Source organism: Engystomops pustulosus, chromosome 8, assembly GCF_040894005.1.
Source record: "Engystomops pustulosus chromosome 8, aEngPut4.maternal, whole genome shotgun sequence".
In the NCBI taxonomy this organism is placed as follows: domain Eukaryota; kingdom Metazoa; phylum Chordata; class Amphibia; order Anura; family Leptodactylidae; genus Engystomops; species Engystomops pustulosus.
The window spans coordinates 84,886,273-84,903,177 of record NC_092418.1 but is presented as its reverse complement, the minus strand read 5'-3'; the positions used below and the strand labels follow the sequence as shown (position 1 = coordinate 84,903,177).

The window sequence follows — 16,905 nt, the reverse complement described above, 5'->3', positions numbered from 1 at the left end:
AAGACTGCCATGTGCCCTCAGCTGTATGAATATTATAGCCCCTACAAGTCTGGAATTCACTTCTCACTTGAATCAAGCTTCTTGAATGCATTCCTGCTTCTGCCTGCTTTCAAGGACCCATTTGGTGGGTGGTTTGGGTGACTAGAGACCCCTAGAAGGCATGAGCCCCGGGCTACCACCCGAACCACCTATATTATAATCCACTAATGGTCATACTTAAAAGACAATGACGGTTACAAAAAAAATATATCATGTAGATGCCTCAGTGGGTGTAAACTAGAAACTGCAACACGTCATGCCTCATGGGGAAACCCCATGATACGTCACCACAAAAAAACATTGCACTCCATCCCTGAAGAAATTATCTACAGGGATCGAATGGCATGAGACAAAGTGTAAAAATCCAGGGAGAACACGCATAGAAGTGATATATAAACACCAATTTTGACAAAGGTAAATAATTAATAAAAGTACATTAAATCATATTTGTAATTTAGTCCCTTTGAAAATCTAGTTTCAAGAATTAAGATCCAGTCAGCTTTGCAAGTAAGCAAAGCCTTGCGTCTCTATTCAATAGCTGTGACATAAATTGTACTGATCCCAAATGGTTATCTCTAAAATGTTTAGAGACATCAGAGGTGTATTACCACTGTATAGGGAATGGGAACTTACCCTAGTAATATGTTCTGCAATTCTTGTTTTTAGCCTACGGGTAGTATAGCCCATGTATTGCAGCTTGCATTGTATTAAATACCAAGTAGGACTTACAATTCATATGCGTCTTGATGCTAAAACTCTGTTTAGTAACTTGGAATCCAAAGCTAGTATTCTTATACACATAGTGGCATATGTTACACAGGGACCCTCTAGAGCAGAAACTACTTTGCTGATGGAGTATTGATGCAACATTCCCCACAGGGGCCTAGCCTTTTTGGTGGCTTGGGAGGAGCCAAAGCCCTAGGTACCTGAGTGGCTGGCTGAGTGTGGCTTAGCGCTCGTTGGTGGTCATGGTACTTGGTAACAGGAAACAAAGGCCTCGTCCACAGCCTGGCAGGTCTCTGATAGGTGGAATCGTAGTCCTTTTACTGGAACTTGGCAACGGCCACAACAGAAGAAAGTTCAACTGGATAGAGTTGGCTGGATGCTCTCTGCCTTGTACAGGTAGCTTCATACTGGAGACAATTGATGACTGCTTCAGCAGTAGTGTAAGACTGACTCCTAAGGATGGAGCCTGCTTGGGCCTGGCCTCCACACAGGCCAAATGTATCAGGGCAGCATCTGTGCTTTCTTGAAACTCTGCCTCTAGAACTCTCTCCCTCTGGAAGGACTTTCCAAGTCTGGAACTTTCCAGCCACAAGGGGTTTTATCAACTCACTTTGTGAGGTGGCAAGCTTGTTGTCCAACCAGCTCTCTCCTTGCATTACAATCATAACATTGCATCTGATTGGTCATCTTCAGTAACATTCCTTCACCTGCAGATATTGAGCAGCTGCAGTACCAAATAGGGTCATTAGATGGAGGTGTTGCTAAGTGAAGGACATACCACATTATAGGAAGTCTACCACCAGGATGAAGGATTGAAAATGAAGAACACTTACGTCTTATGCCCTGTTTTTTTTTTAAAGGTTTTTAAAATTATAGGCCTGAGGGGCTCCAGGTTACATAGGTATTAATGGAGACTGGAGCCCATCAGGCTCATTTGCATAATTTGCATAATTTGTAAAGCCTTTTGTTCCCTGCTGCCTACACAAATCAGTATGTTTGTGTGCTTGGTTTCCAATTCTTGATTCTATTGGTAGATGTCCTTTAAGAGAAGAAATACTCTTTCTTAAAGGTGTTGTCCTATGGAACCTATACAGATTACCGGATTAGTGGGCCCTACTACCTAAGGTTCACTGGGTGGGATGTTACATTGTCTTCCAATGTATTCACTAAACAATGGGCCAAAGGGAAAGAATGAGTAGACACAAAAGAAATGCCATGTTGTAATATTTGTAAGATTGAGCGTATTGTCACAACTCAATCTAGGTAAGTATCTGTTAATAATTTTAGTGACGTCATGATATTGTTCACTATATTGTTTGACAAAAGCTTTTTTAGAGTTTGATCAGTGAAAAACTGACTATTTTCCATCAGATTTCAATCAATTTAATGCTAGATTGTGTTCAGAATAAAGAGGCATAACATCTTTCCTTTATATTTTATATCTCTTTTGCATTCACTCCTTTTGTGAATTCCCCCTTTTTTGCAGCTCTGCCCTCTTACAATGGGTGGAGCTGTTTTTCCTACAGCTGCCGCCTTATAATGCCCCTTTTTTTGTGGCCCATCCTTATAAGGAGGGCATTATAAATGCATTGAAAATGAAAATGGGGCATTATAAAACCTCCTGTCTCTTGCCCCACTTGTCTGTAGCCTGTCTATTTACACTGCCTTTCCTGCAGTTTAATGCAGGTTTTTTTAATGAGTTATTAATGCATTTTTTTAAAGATGAAGCTGGTCTATGTTTCCTATAGAAATTGATCACCGAAAAATATATTGCTTTCGCGTTTGTCAGAGTTAAGGGATATTCCCATGAAGACAAGTTTCTTAAATGTACTCAGGATAACAAAATAACACATTCTCTAATTCACTGTTATTAACAAAAATGCAGCATTTCACAGATATAACCCCAACCCGTCTCTATCAGTCCTGGTGTACACAATTTCAGTTGCCCCTGGATCTTCTGACTTTAGGGTCGACAGCCATCTTTCCTGAATCTTCACAGAGCTTGTCTCTACCTCCCTCTGCTTTCTCTGCAGCGGCAGCTTCCTCATGTATTCCAGGATGGAGGTCTCACAGATACTGAAAGGGGAAGACAGGCACATCAGATCTAATAGTGTGTGTGTAGCTAAGGTGCAGCAGAGCTGGAGAGTGCCATTTTGTGTAATATGGATCTCATCATCTCTCATCTCTGATCTGTCTCATATTTCTATGTGTCAGATACTAGTACAATGTTCAGAAGGTAAATGAAAGTGTATAAAAACCTGTACCCTGATAATCTAACCACATTGTCAGCTCACAGAGCTAGATGGATCTAGATGGCAATATTCACAGGACCGTATGGGGAACGTATACACAGCCAATGGAAATACGCCATATATACGTCCCCCAATAGACGGCAATGGGTACATGGTGCAGTATGAGAGCGGTACAGTGCCGCACACGTGCGGCACCATACCATCCCATAGTCGTTAGAAAGATAGGACATTTCTTCTCTTTCTCCAGAATACAGACTAAAATAAGACTGCGAGGAGGTGCAAAATTAGACTAGACAATATTGTTCTCTGCCAGATTTATCATCAGATATTTTGATATTCAAGCTACGCCAAAGCGTCTGTGCTGGGTCTGCGCCCTGTGTGAATGTAGATAGTGGGTATTTACTGTAGATACAAAGTAACAATTAGTAAATCCTTATAATCTGTTGTATACATCTAAATTACTTTACATTCAGAGAATCTCAGTCTCCTTTTACAAAAAGATAAAGATAAAGCAACAACTTGTTATTCATCAGACGGAGAGCTATGCTGATGTAATGATTATACCTTGGAAAAGGTCCCTGTTATTTTGTTGCTGCTGATGTTGTTGCTGACTTTGGCAGGCGTTCCGGAGCAAGCAGCAGTTCCACCATTATTATTACTTTGGATGATTATCAAGAACAGCTTAAAGTTATTGTCATAAGTAGATTAAAATCAGCTGGGAATCTTTTATTAAAATCATATGCAATGTGCTTCAATCTAACCATAAAGCAAAGCCATAAAAAAGTGATCTTTTCAATATATGACAGTATTTTAGTCTGATAAATCCGACTGCCTGACAGGTACTGCTTGTATGTACTCTAAATGAATGTGCCTTCTAATGAATACAGATTAGGACCCCCTAAGTAGCCGTGTACCTTTTCCTTTGAACGTTTGCTTTTCATGTAACTTAAAACACAAGTTATATTTTGTGAATAATATAAGCAGGAAAAGAACTCCGAAAGATTAGATAACTCGAGCTGAGACTGAACATCATTATATTTGCATATATTAAAATAATGATTTTTTTTTGGGTGTCCTTTATACCATATGGTGTTGAAAAATCCACATTTGCAGACTTAATGAAGTCTAGTTTGTTTTAATGATGATTTTGTTCTTTTTCATAGTATTCTCGACGATGAGTTTTGAAATCAAATTTACTTGGTGCTGCTGCCCTCCTGAGGCTTGTCTACAAGTTATACTCGAAGAAAGGGTCCTGCGGACCAGCTCTCTCATGGTACGTCCCAGTGGTTGTCATTACTCATTTAGAGAAGAGACTTATCATCTCCATCTCTTATGCTAATCAAAGAACTACAGGCAGTCCCCTACTTAAGGACAACCAACTTACAGACAACCCAAAGTTACAGACTGACCCCTCTGCCCACTGGGACCTCTGGTTAGGGTCTCTGGATGCTTTACTTTAGTCCCAGACTGTAATAATCAGCTGTAACGTGTCTGTAATGAAGCTTTATCAATAATGTCTCATTACAGCAAAAAATTTTGAAACTACAATTGTCACTGGGAAAAAAAAATTTGTCTGTAGTTAGTTATAAAATATACAGTGTCGACATTACATACAAATTCAACTTAAGAACAAACTTATGAAACCTATCTTGTACTTAACCCGGGGACTGCCTGTATATTACAATAAGAACTTGGCCCAGAAATATTTTTATAAACCCGGCATGCCTCCCCTATAAAAATCAGATGGGTCTTGACACATGATGACGTTTTGTCCTAATTTTATTTGCAGGAAGGCAGCTGGTGTTACTTATAGGCTGTTACTCTACCAAGGCAGTGCGCACCATAATAGTAGCGATGGCTCAAGTACATTGTTCAGGCTTTTCCATCCTCATGTTCTTCTACCTTCCTGGCCACTTCTCAATATGTCCTTATGACACTTCTTGCATTATCTTGAGCTTAGTAAAAAAAAAAACAGCCCTTGCAGATGATATACAGCTTTTTTTTCTTGTGCCTCCAGGATGCCCTTGTACCCCCCCGCAGGAAATTATTGTATAATTCAATGTCGGACAGCATTAATTAGTTTTACCCTCTTCTTCTTGGGTATTTCTGTACCTTCTACACATGTTGTCCATGTATCTAAGTTCCAAGGATATACAAGCTTATAGCTGCCACTTCCCTAAATTTATATTTGGTGGGGCTAGCTACCAGGGGAGGCTTCCACATATACTAACAACAGTTGGAGTGAGACAAAACTTTTCTTAACTGTACAACCTGGATATCAACATTCACATTTGCATCCTATGCTTAGCATATGGTGGCCTTCGGAGATGTCAAGCGATTACTGCTCTAATCAAGAAATTCAGACAACCACAAATTGTTTTCCGTCAATGGGTGTAGCCGGGCTCTTTTTAATGGATGACGTCATGACAAATCCACACATGAGGCTCTGACAGGAACTCATATTTACAGGCTCATAGCTGTACTACAAGGATGGTTTTAACCTCTTTCCGGTGCAACCCTTTTTCATTTTAATTTTTCACTCCCTAACTTTTTTATTTTTCCATGTAAATAGCTGTAAGATGGCTTGTTTTCTGCGTAACAAACTGCACTCCTAAATTGTGGTATTTAATATTCCATGACGTGTACTGGGAAGCTGGAAAAAAAATTCCAAATGCAGTGAAATTGGTGAAGAAACGCATTTGCGACGTTTTCTTGTGGGATTGGATTTTCTGGATTTCACTGTACACCCCAAGTGACATGTTTACTTCATTTTTTGGGTGAGTACGATTATGAGGATGCCAAATTTGTATAAGTTTTATAATGTTTTCATACATTTACAAAAATTGTACACATTTTTAAAAAAAATTTTGCCATGTTCTGGTGCTAATAACTTTTTCATACTTTGCTGTACGGAGCTGTGGGTGGTGTCATTTTTTGTGAGTTTTGATGACTTTTTCAATGATAACATTTTTAGGACAGCACGACCTTCTGATCACTTTTTATAGAATTTTTTAGATTTTTTAAAATGGCAAAAAAGTGCCATTTGCAACTTTGGGCGCTATTTTCTGTTACGGGGTTACATACAAGTAAAAACTGTTATTATATTTTAATAGATCAGGCATTTTTGGAGGTGACGATACCTAATGTGTTTATGATTTTTATTGTTTATTTATATTTATATCAGTTCTAGGGAAAGGGGAGTGATTTTAGTTTTTAATTTTTTTTTATTATAATTTTTTTAAACTTTTTTTTATTTTGACTGTTTTTTTTTTTAACTTTAACATTAGGTTGTCTGATCAATCCTATCTTATACTGCTATACTACAGTATGGCAGGATATGGGGATTTTCCTATGGAGAGGGCTCAGCCCGCGAGACCTCTCCATCCACCCGCATCCAGCATGTGACGTACTATTACTATTACATGTTGGTAAGGTAACTACCAGCATAGCCGTGAACATAAAAATCATATTTTATTAGATATGCCTTAAAATAAAAAATATATAAATTATCATTAAGCGCATTTAATCCGGCAACTGACTGGGGCAATTATCCCTACTTGACCTGATAGGGATCAGTGTCTGTACAGGGCATCCAGGGTTGGGAGGTCCCATCTTTTACTTTAGAGCATTTCCACCGCGATTCCTCTGAAGAATCCTTAGGAGGAGAAAATGCATCAGGGAGGGGATGCAGGGTGTTTTCTTGAAATAGGGCAAACATCTGGTACTGCCCTTGTAAGGGCGGGAGCTACATTCATCGTGGGTGATAGGGTCAGCATTAGGTTTTAGTGAGTCTTCACATTCTTTATCACCGTATGCAGGTACATCTCTCCCGTCACCATACGTGCTTCCGTCCTTTTACGTATCCGGCATCAAGGCAGCCCAGCTGACAGACGGGCACCATTGGTCAACCAGTATCGCATGACAGAAGTGGTAAGAGTACTCTGTCTTTTTGCAGCTGTACAGCATTGGGCCTGGTGCTTGTTGCTGGGGTGGCCAGAGGATACGTGCTTATCCCCACTGTTGTTGCCACAGCCATTATTGGTTATGGTATTGGTTATAGAGTTAGCATCAAGATTTTGGATTGATGGTTTTATACATTTATTATTTTAAGGCATATCTAAAAATAATATAATGTTTTTATGTTTATGGCTATGCTGGTAGTTACGTTTGTAAGTCGAGTGAACCAGAGGAGACATTGCTTCTGACCAGGTAAATTTATCAGTGCTTTTTTCTGACATGTCGGTAAGGAGTTAAGGGACAGAGACTACGTCGATATTTTGTGTCTGAAACTCACAACTCAAACCTTACACTAGAGATGGTGGATAATAAATTCTTTGTTCATCTGTTATAAATTTAGTGATGGGTGTTGAATTAGTATTAGAGATGAGCGAACATACTCGTCCGAGCTTGATGCTCGATCGAGCATTAGTGTACTCGTAACTGCTCGTTGCTCGGACGAGTATTTCGCCCGCTCGAGAAAATGGCAGCTCCCGCCGTTTTGCTTTTTGGCGGCCAGAAACAGAGCCAATCATAAGCCAGGAGACTCTGCACTCCACCCAGCATGACGTGGTACCCTTACACGTAGATAGCAGTGGTTGGCTGGCCAGATCAGGTGACCCTGGGATAGACTAGCCGCTGCCCGCGCTGCTCGGATCATTCTCTGTCTGGATGCCGCTAGGGAGAGAGCTGCTGCTGGTCAGGGAAAGCGTTAGGGTGTTCTATTAGCTTACTGTTAGGCAGGAGTGATTCTAAAAGAACCCAACAGCCCTTCTTAGGGCTACAATAACGTTATAATTTTTTTTTTTTTTTATTTGCAGCTAGTACCATATTGTGAGGAATTAGCAGGGGGACTTGCTACCGTTGTGTTTAGCTCTTAGTGACACACATATCCACCTCAAACACCAAAGTGGGAAAATTTATTAGGGGTTTGAGTAGAATTAGGCACAGTCTGCCAGTTTCTTTTTATTTTACGTTTATTGTTTTAATAACTCAGTGTCATCTCATCTGGCATAGTAGTGTGCTGTAATACTTGGCTAGAAAATAGCCATAGGAAAATACAAACGGCTTAATTACGCCTACAGTAGCGTTATATATATTTGTTTTCTGGTTGATCTGCTGGTGGCTGTAGTTGTTGCAGTGCATCTACTAGTAAATTGTGAGCAATTTGGAGTCAGACTTGCGACCACTGTGTTTTAGTGACGCACATATCCATCGCAAAGACCGAAGTGGGAAAATTTATTAGGGCCCGGGGTTGTATTTCAATTAGGCACAGTCTGCCATTTCCTTTTTTATTTTACGTTTATTTTTTTCATAACTCAGCGTCATCTCATCTGGCATAGTAGTGTGCTGTAATACTTGGCTAGAAAATAGCCATAGGAGAATACAAACGGCTTAATTACGCCTACAGTAGCGTTATATATATTTGATTTCTGGTTGATCTGCTGGTGGCTGTAGTTGTTGCAGTGCATCTACTAGTAAATTGTGAGCAATTTGGAGTCAGACTTGCGACCACTGTGTTTTAGTGACGCACATATCCATCGCAAAGACCGAAGTGGGAAAATTTATTAGGGCCCGGGGTTGTATTTCAATTAGGCACAGTCTGCCATTTCCTTTTTTATTTTACGTTTATTTTTTTCATAACTCAGCGTCATCTCATCTGGCATAGTAGTGTGCTGTAATACTTGGCTAGAAAATAGCCATAGGAGAATACAAACGGCTTAATTACGCCTACAGTAGCGTTATATATATTTGATTTCTGGTTGATCTGCTGGTGGCTGTAGTTGTTGCAGTGCATCTACTAGTAAATTGTGAGCAATTTGGAGTCAGACTTGCGACCACTGTGTTTTAGTGACGCACATATCCATCGCAAAGACCGAAGTGGGAAAATTTATTAGGGCCCGGGGTTGTATTTCAATTAGGCACAGTCTGCCATTTCCTTTTTTATTTTACGTTTATTTTTTTCATAACTCAGCGTCATCTCATCTGGCATAGTAGTGTGCTGTAATACTTGGCTAGAAAATAGCCATAGGAGAATACAAACGGCTTAATTACGCCTACAGTAGCGTTATATATATTTGATTTCTGGTTGATCTGCTGGTGGCTGTAGTTGTTGCAGTGCATCTACTAGTAAATTGTGAGCAATTTGGAGTCAGACTTGCGACCACTGTGTTTTAGTGACGCACATATCCATCGCAAAGACCGAAGTGGGAAAATTTATTAGGGCCCGGGGTTGTATTTCAATTAGGCACAGTCTGCCATTTCCTTTTTTATTTTACGTTTATTTTTTTCATAACTCAGCGTCATCTCATCTGGCATAGCAGTGTGCTTTCATACTTGGCTATAAAATAGCCATAGCAATAGGATAGCATCGTTTGGTTTTAAAAACTAAAAAACACAAAAAAAAACAAACAAAAAAAAAAAGTAAAAAAAAAAATTCAAGTTATAACTCTCATTTTCAAAATGTTTAACCCGAGGACTAGGGGTAGAGGACGAGGGCGGGGACGTGGGCGTCCAACTACTGCAGGGGTCAGAGGCCGTGGTCCTGGGCGGGGTGAGACACCACCTGCTTATGAGGGAGCAGGGGAACGCCGCAGAGCTACACTCCCTAGGTTCATGTCTGAAGTTACTGGGAATCGTGGTAGAGCACTGTTGAGGCCAGAACAGTGCGAACAGGTGATGTCGTGGATTGCCGACAATGCTTCGAGCAATTTGTCCACCAGTCAGTCTTCCACGCAGTCCACCCATGTCACCGAAATCGGCACTCCTCCAGCTCCTGCACCTCAGCCTCCTCCCCCCCAGTCTGCCCCCTCCCAGCAAAATTTGCCATTTGAACCGGCATACTCTGAGGAACTGTTTTCTGGACCATTCCCACAGTCACAAACCACTTGTCCGGTTGCTGCTGAGCAATTTTCCGATGCCCAGGTTTTCCACCAGTCGCAGTCTGTGGGTGATGATGACCTTGTTGACATACTGGAAGAAGTGTGTAAAGAGGTGTCCGACGATGAGGAGACACGGTTGTCAGACAGTGGGGAAGTTGTTGTCAGGGCAGGAAGTCCGAGGGGGGAGCAGACTGAGGGATCGGAGGATGATGAGGTGACAGACCCGAGCTGGGTTGAGAGGCCGGGTGAACACAGTGCTTCTGAGACGGAGGAGAGTCCTCGACCAGAACAGGTTGGAATAGGCAGTGGTGGGGCCAGACTGAGAGGCAGGGCCAGAGCTGGTGCATCAGCGCCAAATGTGTCAACTAGTGAAGCTCCCGTGGCAAGGGCTCCTGCGGCGAGGGCTAGATTTTCAGAAGTCTGGAGGTTCTTTAAGGAAACACCGGATGACCGACGGACTGTGGTGTGCCACATTTGCCAAACCAGGATCAGCAGGGGTTCCACCACTACTAGCTTAACTACCACCAGTATGCGCAGGCATATGAATGCTAAACACCCCACTCAGTGGCAACAAGCGCGTTCACCTCCGGCCGTGCACACCACTGCTCCTTCCCCTGTGTCAGCTGATAGTCAGCCCCCTGCCCAGGACCCTGCCACAAAAACCCCATCGTCGCCTCCACGATCATCCACAGCATCCACCAGCGTTCAGCTCTCCATACCCCAGACGCTGGAGCGGAAACGCAAATATAGTGCAACCCACCCGCACGCCCAAGCCCTTAATGTGCACATCTCCAGATTGCTAAGCCTGGAGATGCTGCCCTATAGGCTAGTAGAGACCGAGGCCTTTCGCAGCCTCATGGCGGCGGCCGCCCCTCGGTATTCGGTCCCCAGCCGCCACTACTTTTCCCGATGTGCCGTCCCAGCCCTGCACCAGCACGTGTCAGACAACATAATCCGTGCCCTGACCAACGCCGTTTCTGACAAGGTCCACCTGACCACGGACACGTGGACGAGTGCTGCCGGGCAGGGCCACTATATATCTCTGACGGCACATTGGGTTAACTTGGTGGAGGCTGGGACCGAGTGTGACCCTGCGGCTGGTCATATACTGCCGACGCCGAGGATTGCGGGGCCTACCTCGGTCCAGGTGTTTGAGGCCTACTATGCCTCCTCCTCCTCCCACCCCTCCTCCACTTCCTCCTCCGAACGACCATCCGTGGGATTGGCGCCATCAGTCGGTAGCTCTAGGCACAGCAGCAGTGCCGTCGCTAAGCGACAGCAGGCGGTGCTCAAACTGCTGAGCCTAGGCGATAAAAGGCACACCGCCCAAGAACTATTACAGGGCATCACGGCGCAGACTGATCTGTGGCTGGCACCGCTGAACCTGAAGCCAGGCATGGTTGTGTGTGACAACGGCCGTAACCTGGTGGCGGCTCTGCAACTCGGCAGACTGACACATGTGCCATGCCTGGCCCATGTGTTAAATCTGATAGTTCAGCGTTTCCTCAAGACATACCCCAATCTGTCTGATTTGCTCACGAAGGTGCGCCGCATCTGTGCGCATTTCAGGAAGTCCAGCACAGATGCTGCCACTCTCAGGGCAGCGCAGCGCCGCCTCCAACTGCCCGCTCACCGACTGTTGTGCGACGTGCCCACGAGGTGGAATTCAACACTGACCATGTTATCCAGAGTTTACCAGCAGCGCCGAGCGATTGTAGACTGCCAGATGTCAACTTCCACCACTGGTAGTCAGGTCAGTCAGCTTTCTCAAGTCTACAATGAGGAGTGGATGTGGATGTCTGATATCTGTCAGGTGCTGAGTAACTTTGAGGAGTCAACACAGATGGTCAGTGGCGATGCCGCCATCATCAGCCTCACCATCCCGCTGCTTGGCCTGTTGAAAAACTCTCTGGTCAGCATGAAGTCGGAAGCTTTGCGCTCCTCACAAGAGACGGGGGAAGAAGATTCCCTTGTTGATAGCCAAAGCACCCTTAGGTCTGTTTCTCAGCGCATATCGGAGGAGGTGGAGGTGGAGGAGGAAGAGGAGGAGAATGTTGGCGAGACACAAGAGGGGACCATTGTTGAGTCCTTCACTGTTGAGCGTGTATGGGCAGAAGAAGAGGAATTGGAGGAGTTGGAGGAAATGGACAGTCAGGCCAGTGAGGGGAGCGAATTCTTACGCGTTGGTACTCTGGCGCATATGGCAGATTTCATGTTAGGCTGCCTATCCCGTGACCCTCGCGTTCAAAGAATTTATTCCAGCACCGATTACTGGGTGTTCACTCTCCTGGACCCACGGTACAAGCAAAATCTTTCCACTCTCATCCCTGGAGAGGAAAGGAGTGTGAGAATGCATGAATACCAGCAGGCCCTGGTGCACAAGCGGAAACAGTATTTCCCTTCTGACAGCGCTAGCGGCAGAGTGCGTAGTGCTGCGGGACAAGTAGCGAGGGAGAGTAGGCGAGCAGGCAGCTTGTCCAGCACTGGCAAGGGTACGCTTTACAAGGCTTTTGCCAGCTTTATGTCACCCCAGCAAGACACTGTCACCTGTCCCCAGTCTCGGCAGAGTAGGGCTGATCTTTACAGAAAGATGGTGAGGGAGTACGTAGCTGACCATACCATCGTCCTAAATGATCACACAGCTCCCTACAACTACTGGGTTTCAAAGCTGGACATGTGGCACGAACTGGCGCTGTACGCCTTGGAGGTTCTTGCCTGCCCTGCCGCTAGCGTCTTGTCCGAGCGGGTTTTCAGTGCAGCTGGTGGCATCATCACCGATAAGCGTACACGCCTGTCGACTGACAGCGCTGACAGGCTGACGCTTATCAAGATGAATAAAGCATGGATTTCTCCTAATTTCCAATCTCCAGCAGGTGAAGGAAGCTCAACCTGAATAATTTATCCACTCCTCCTCCTCCTCCTCATTTTCCTCCTTCTCCTGCTCTTTGTACAGTAAAGCAGAGGAAACTGGCTATTTTTTGACAGGGCCCACTGGCTCTACCTATAGTACTTTATGCATTTAATTTTTCTGGAGGGCCACCGACCCGGTCCTCTGTTTTAAACAATTTTTTGGACTGCCACATACAGGCACTCAATCTATTCCATTTTTCTGGAGGGCCACCTACCTGCTCCTCTGGTTTGAAAACTTTTTTGGACTGCCACATACAGGCACTCAATCTATTCCATTTTTCTGGAGGGCCACCTACCTGCTCCTCTGGTTTGAAAACTTTTTTGGACTGCCACATACAGGCACTCAATCTATTCCATTTTTCTGGAGGGCCACCTACCTGCTCCTCTGGTTTGAAAACTTTTTTGGACTGCCACATACAGGCACTCAATCTATTCCATTTTTCTGGAGGGCCACCTACCTGCTCCTCTGGTTTGAAAACTTTTTTGGACTGCCACATACAGGCACTATCCAAATTGAATTGTCTCCATAGCAGCCTCCACACGTTGTCTCCATTGCTACCTCCAAAAGTCGTTTATATAGCTGCCTCCATACATCGTCCCTTTATCAAACGAGGTGTGTCAGGCCGAAATTTGGGTTGTTTTCATGGATTCCACATCAAAGTTGTTAACCTTGTCGCCACCCTGCTGTGTTATCCACAAAATACACTGGCAAACTTTTACCATTTACGGATATTATTTCAGCGCTTCTTGCGCATCTGTTTACATTCCCCTCACCCGCCATATCCTAAACTTATAAGAACGCTACTACACTTGATCTTATACAAAAGGTTCTTAGAAGTGCTGTTTGGGGAGTAGCCTAGAGACAGGGGCTTGGATTGGCGAAAGCTCGCCTGGCAGCGGAGCGCCAGCTCCATGCGCATCATGCGCTTCTTGCGCATCTGTTTACATTCCCCTCACCCGCCATATCCTAAACTTATAAGAACGCTACTACACTTGATCTTATACAAAAGGTTCTTAGAAGTGCTGTTTGGGGAGTAGCCTAGAGACAGGGGCTTGGATTGGCGAAAGCTCGCCTGGCAGCGGAGCGCCAGCTCCATGCGCATCATGCGCTTCTTGCGCATCTGTTTACATTCCCCTCACCCGCCATATCCCAAACTTATAAGAACGCTACTACACTTGATCTTATACAAAAGGTTCTTAGAAGTGCTGTTTGGGGAGTGGCCTAGAGACAGGGGCTTGGATTGGCGAAAGCTCGCCTGGCAGCGGAGCGCCAGCTCCATGCGCATCATGCGCTTCTTGCGCATCTGTTTACATTCCCCTCACCCGCCATATCCCAAACTTATAAGAACGCTACTACACTTGATCTTATACAAAAGGTTCTTAGAAGTGCTGTTTGGGGAGTAGCCTAGAGACAGGGGCTTGGATTGGCGAAAGCTCGCCTGGCAGCGGAGCGCCAGCTCCATGCGCATCATGCGCTTCTTGCGCATCTGTTTACATTCCCTTCACCCGCCATATCCCAAACTTATAAGAACGCTACTACACTTAACTTGGTGCAGGCTGGGACCGAGTCTGACCCTGGGGCTGGTCATATACTGCCGACGCAGAGGATTGCGGGGCCTACCTCGGTCCAGGTCTAAAAAAGGCCTACTATACCTCTTCCTCCTCCCACCCCTCCTCCACCTCCTCCTCCTCCTCCGAATTACCATCCGTGGGCATGGCGCCATCAGTCGGTAGCTCTAGGCACAGCAGCAGTGCCGTCGCTAAGCGACAGCAGGCGGTGCTCAAACTGCTGAGCCTAGGCGATAAAAGGCACACCGCCCAAGAGCTATTACAGGGCATTCCACATCAAACTTTGTCGCCACCCTGCTGTGTAATCCACAAAATATACTGGCAAACTTTTATCATTTACCGATATTATTTCAGCGCTTCTTGCGCATCTGTTTACATTCCCCTCACCCGCCATATCCCAAACTTATAAGAACGCTACTACACTTGATCTTATACAAAAGGTTCTTAGAAGTGCTGTTTGGGGAGTAGCCTAGAGACAGGGGCTTGGATTGGCGAAAGCTTGCCTGGCAGCGGAGCGCCAGCTCCATGCCAAGGTCCAACTAACATAGTTTTAACTGCAGCACCTTTAATCTACTACTAGTTCACTGCCTCCATACACGGTCCCCTTATCAAACGAGCTGTGTCAGGCAGAATTTTGGGTTGTTTTCATGGCTTCCATGTTAACTTTGTCGCCACCCTGCTGTGTAATCCACAAAATATACTGGCAAACTTTTATCATGTACCGATATTATTTGAGCGCTTCTTGCTCACCTCCTTTGGTTCCTCTCTGCCACCCATTGGTTTGAAGCCTGAGTCCATTTAGGGTATGTTGCCATGACACTCTCTAGCCTGCCGCTGCTGCCGCTGCCTCTGCATGCCATCCCCTATAGTGTCAGGGTCAATTATTGGATGTTTTAGATGCTATCTAGCCTCATTCGGTCACTCTGTCATGGCCATGCTGTTGCCCATAATTTTGGCATAATGGTGCGATTAAGCAGCCTCAGAGGCATCCATGCATGCTGCCCCTGCTGTTTCCTGTCCATTTCCGTGGTGTTTCCATCCTTTTCTGAGGTTCCCAGGTGTTTGGCCAAGCTTCCCTGTGCAGAGCCTTGGTCCCCTTGAAAAATGCTCGAGTCTCCCATTGACTTCAATGGGGCTCGTTACTCGAAACGAGCACTCGAGCATCGGGAAAAGTTCGTCTCGAATAACGAGTACCCGAGCATTTTAGTGCTCGCTCATCTCTAATTAGTATATCTCTATATTTAAACATTGGGGGGGGGGGATTTATCAGAAGAGTCTTAAAAAGCAGGACTGTTCTAGCTGCCCATGACAGGTGCCATTTCTTCACCAGGTCCTAACTGGTGTAATGTCCTGTATTACAAAGACCAGTGGAGGAAAACCACCGACCGTGGCTTTCAATGATATCTTTATCCTCAAGTCACAAGTCACATTGAAATAAGGTGGAGACATTCACCTTCTCATTTTAACTTCTCTCCGTAACCCCCTGAACTAAAGAATCCTGGGGCCCCTATTAGAAGCTCCAATGATAATCCAATCCTCTCTGCACCTTCTCACTCTTCTTGCTGTCTCAGGAAGCTCAAAATGAACTGCTTTATAATAGGACTGAGCTATATGTCCTGAGATGTCCAGGTGGATCCCTTGAGTACTGACTGGTGAACTCTCTGCTGCAGTGGTGGTCCACATGCCCACTGAGAAGACTCGAAGTGCCACTTCGGATACCAGAACCACTGTTCCTCCACTACTGAAATAGACAAAGAGTAATGTTCCACATACCCTGCAAGAAAATTTACGCCATGCTGGCTGTACTCCCTACAAATTACAGATGATGGCTAGGGGTCCCTGTGTCGGGACATTTTTTGATAAACAAAAGGTCAATACAGCTTTCTCATAGAGAGGGATTGTCTAAACTGGAGCTACTGACTATTTGGCATTAACAAGACCTTTAAAATGCTTAAACAGAATGTGATAAAATTAGCAATTTCTGATATGATATGTTGTGGTCTTATACTGTGGGCGTCAAACAGCAAATTATCTCAGCGTTTCACACATTTCCACACATTTATTGTAAGATTGTACTAATTACAACTACAGATTGGGATGTTATTTTTCAGACGTTTAGTTAATCTGCAGAAGATTAGAATAACTTTATCTGTAAATCCTACAGAACTAATGTGTCATTTTAAGCTGACTGCTTTGCCATCTGAGTCATATGCTGCAATAAAATTCAGTGCAAACTGATTCAGTATGTCTTGAGGCGGGCAAGTACAGAAATAAACAGCATGTAAAAATGCAGATAAAAGTTATAGATGCGGAACACTTGAAGTGAGATATCAAATACAATCTGTTAAAATATAAAACTTCTCTTAACTGAATAAAGTATATGATTAAAAGTCAGAGCTCATTCTTATATAGTAGCTCCTTTAAAATAGATTTAGTAATAAAGATTTAGTAATATATCAACATTAGGGGTAGAAAGAAAAATATATTCTCATATTCTAAATCTGGATATTAGCTTCCCTACTACATAGGAC

General features: G+C 44.2%; 1 long non-coding RNA gene across 2 annotated transcripts in view; it reads left to right on the top strand.

Annotated features, from left to right (window-relative positions):
* Window positions 1-16,905, top strand: part of LOC140074727 (uncharacterized) — a 508,369-nt gene that overhangs the window by 464,294 nt on the left and 27,170 nt on the right. The window contains exons 2-3 of one of the 2 annotated variants that reach the window (XR_011849259.1): window positions 4,181-4,290; window positions 5,671-5,794. This is a non-coding gene — a long non-coding RNA (uncharacterized lncRNA). The remainder of the gene's footprint in view (window positions 1-4,180; window positions 4,291-5,670; window positions 5,795-16,905) is intronic. The other variant, XR_011849260.1, reaches the window with a different exon arrangement.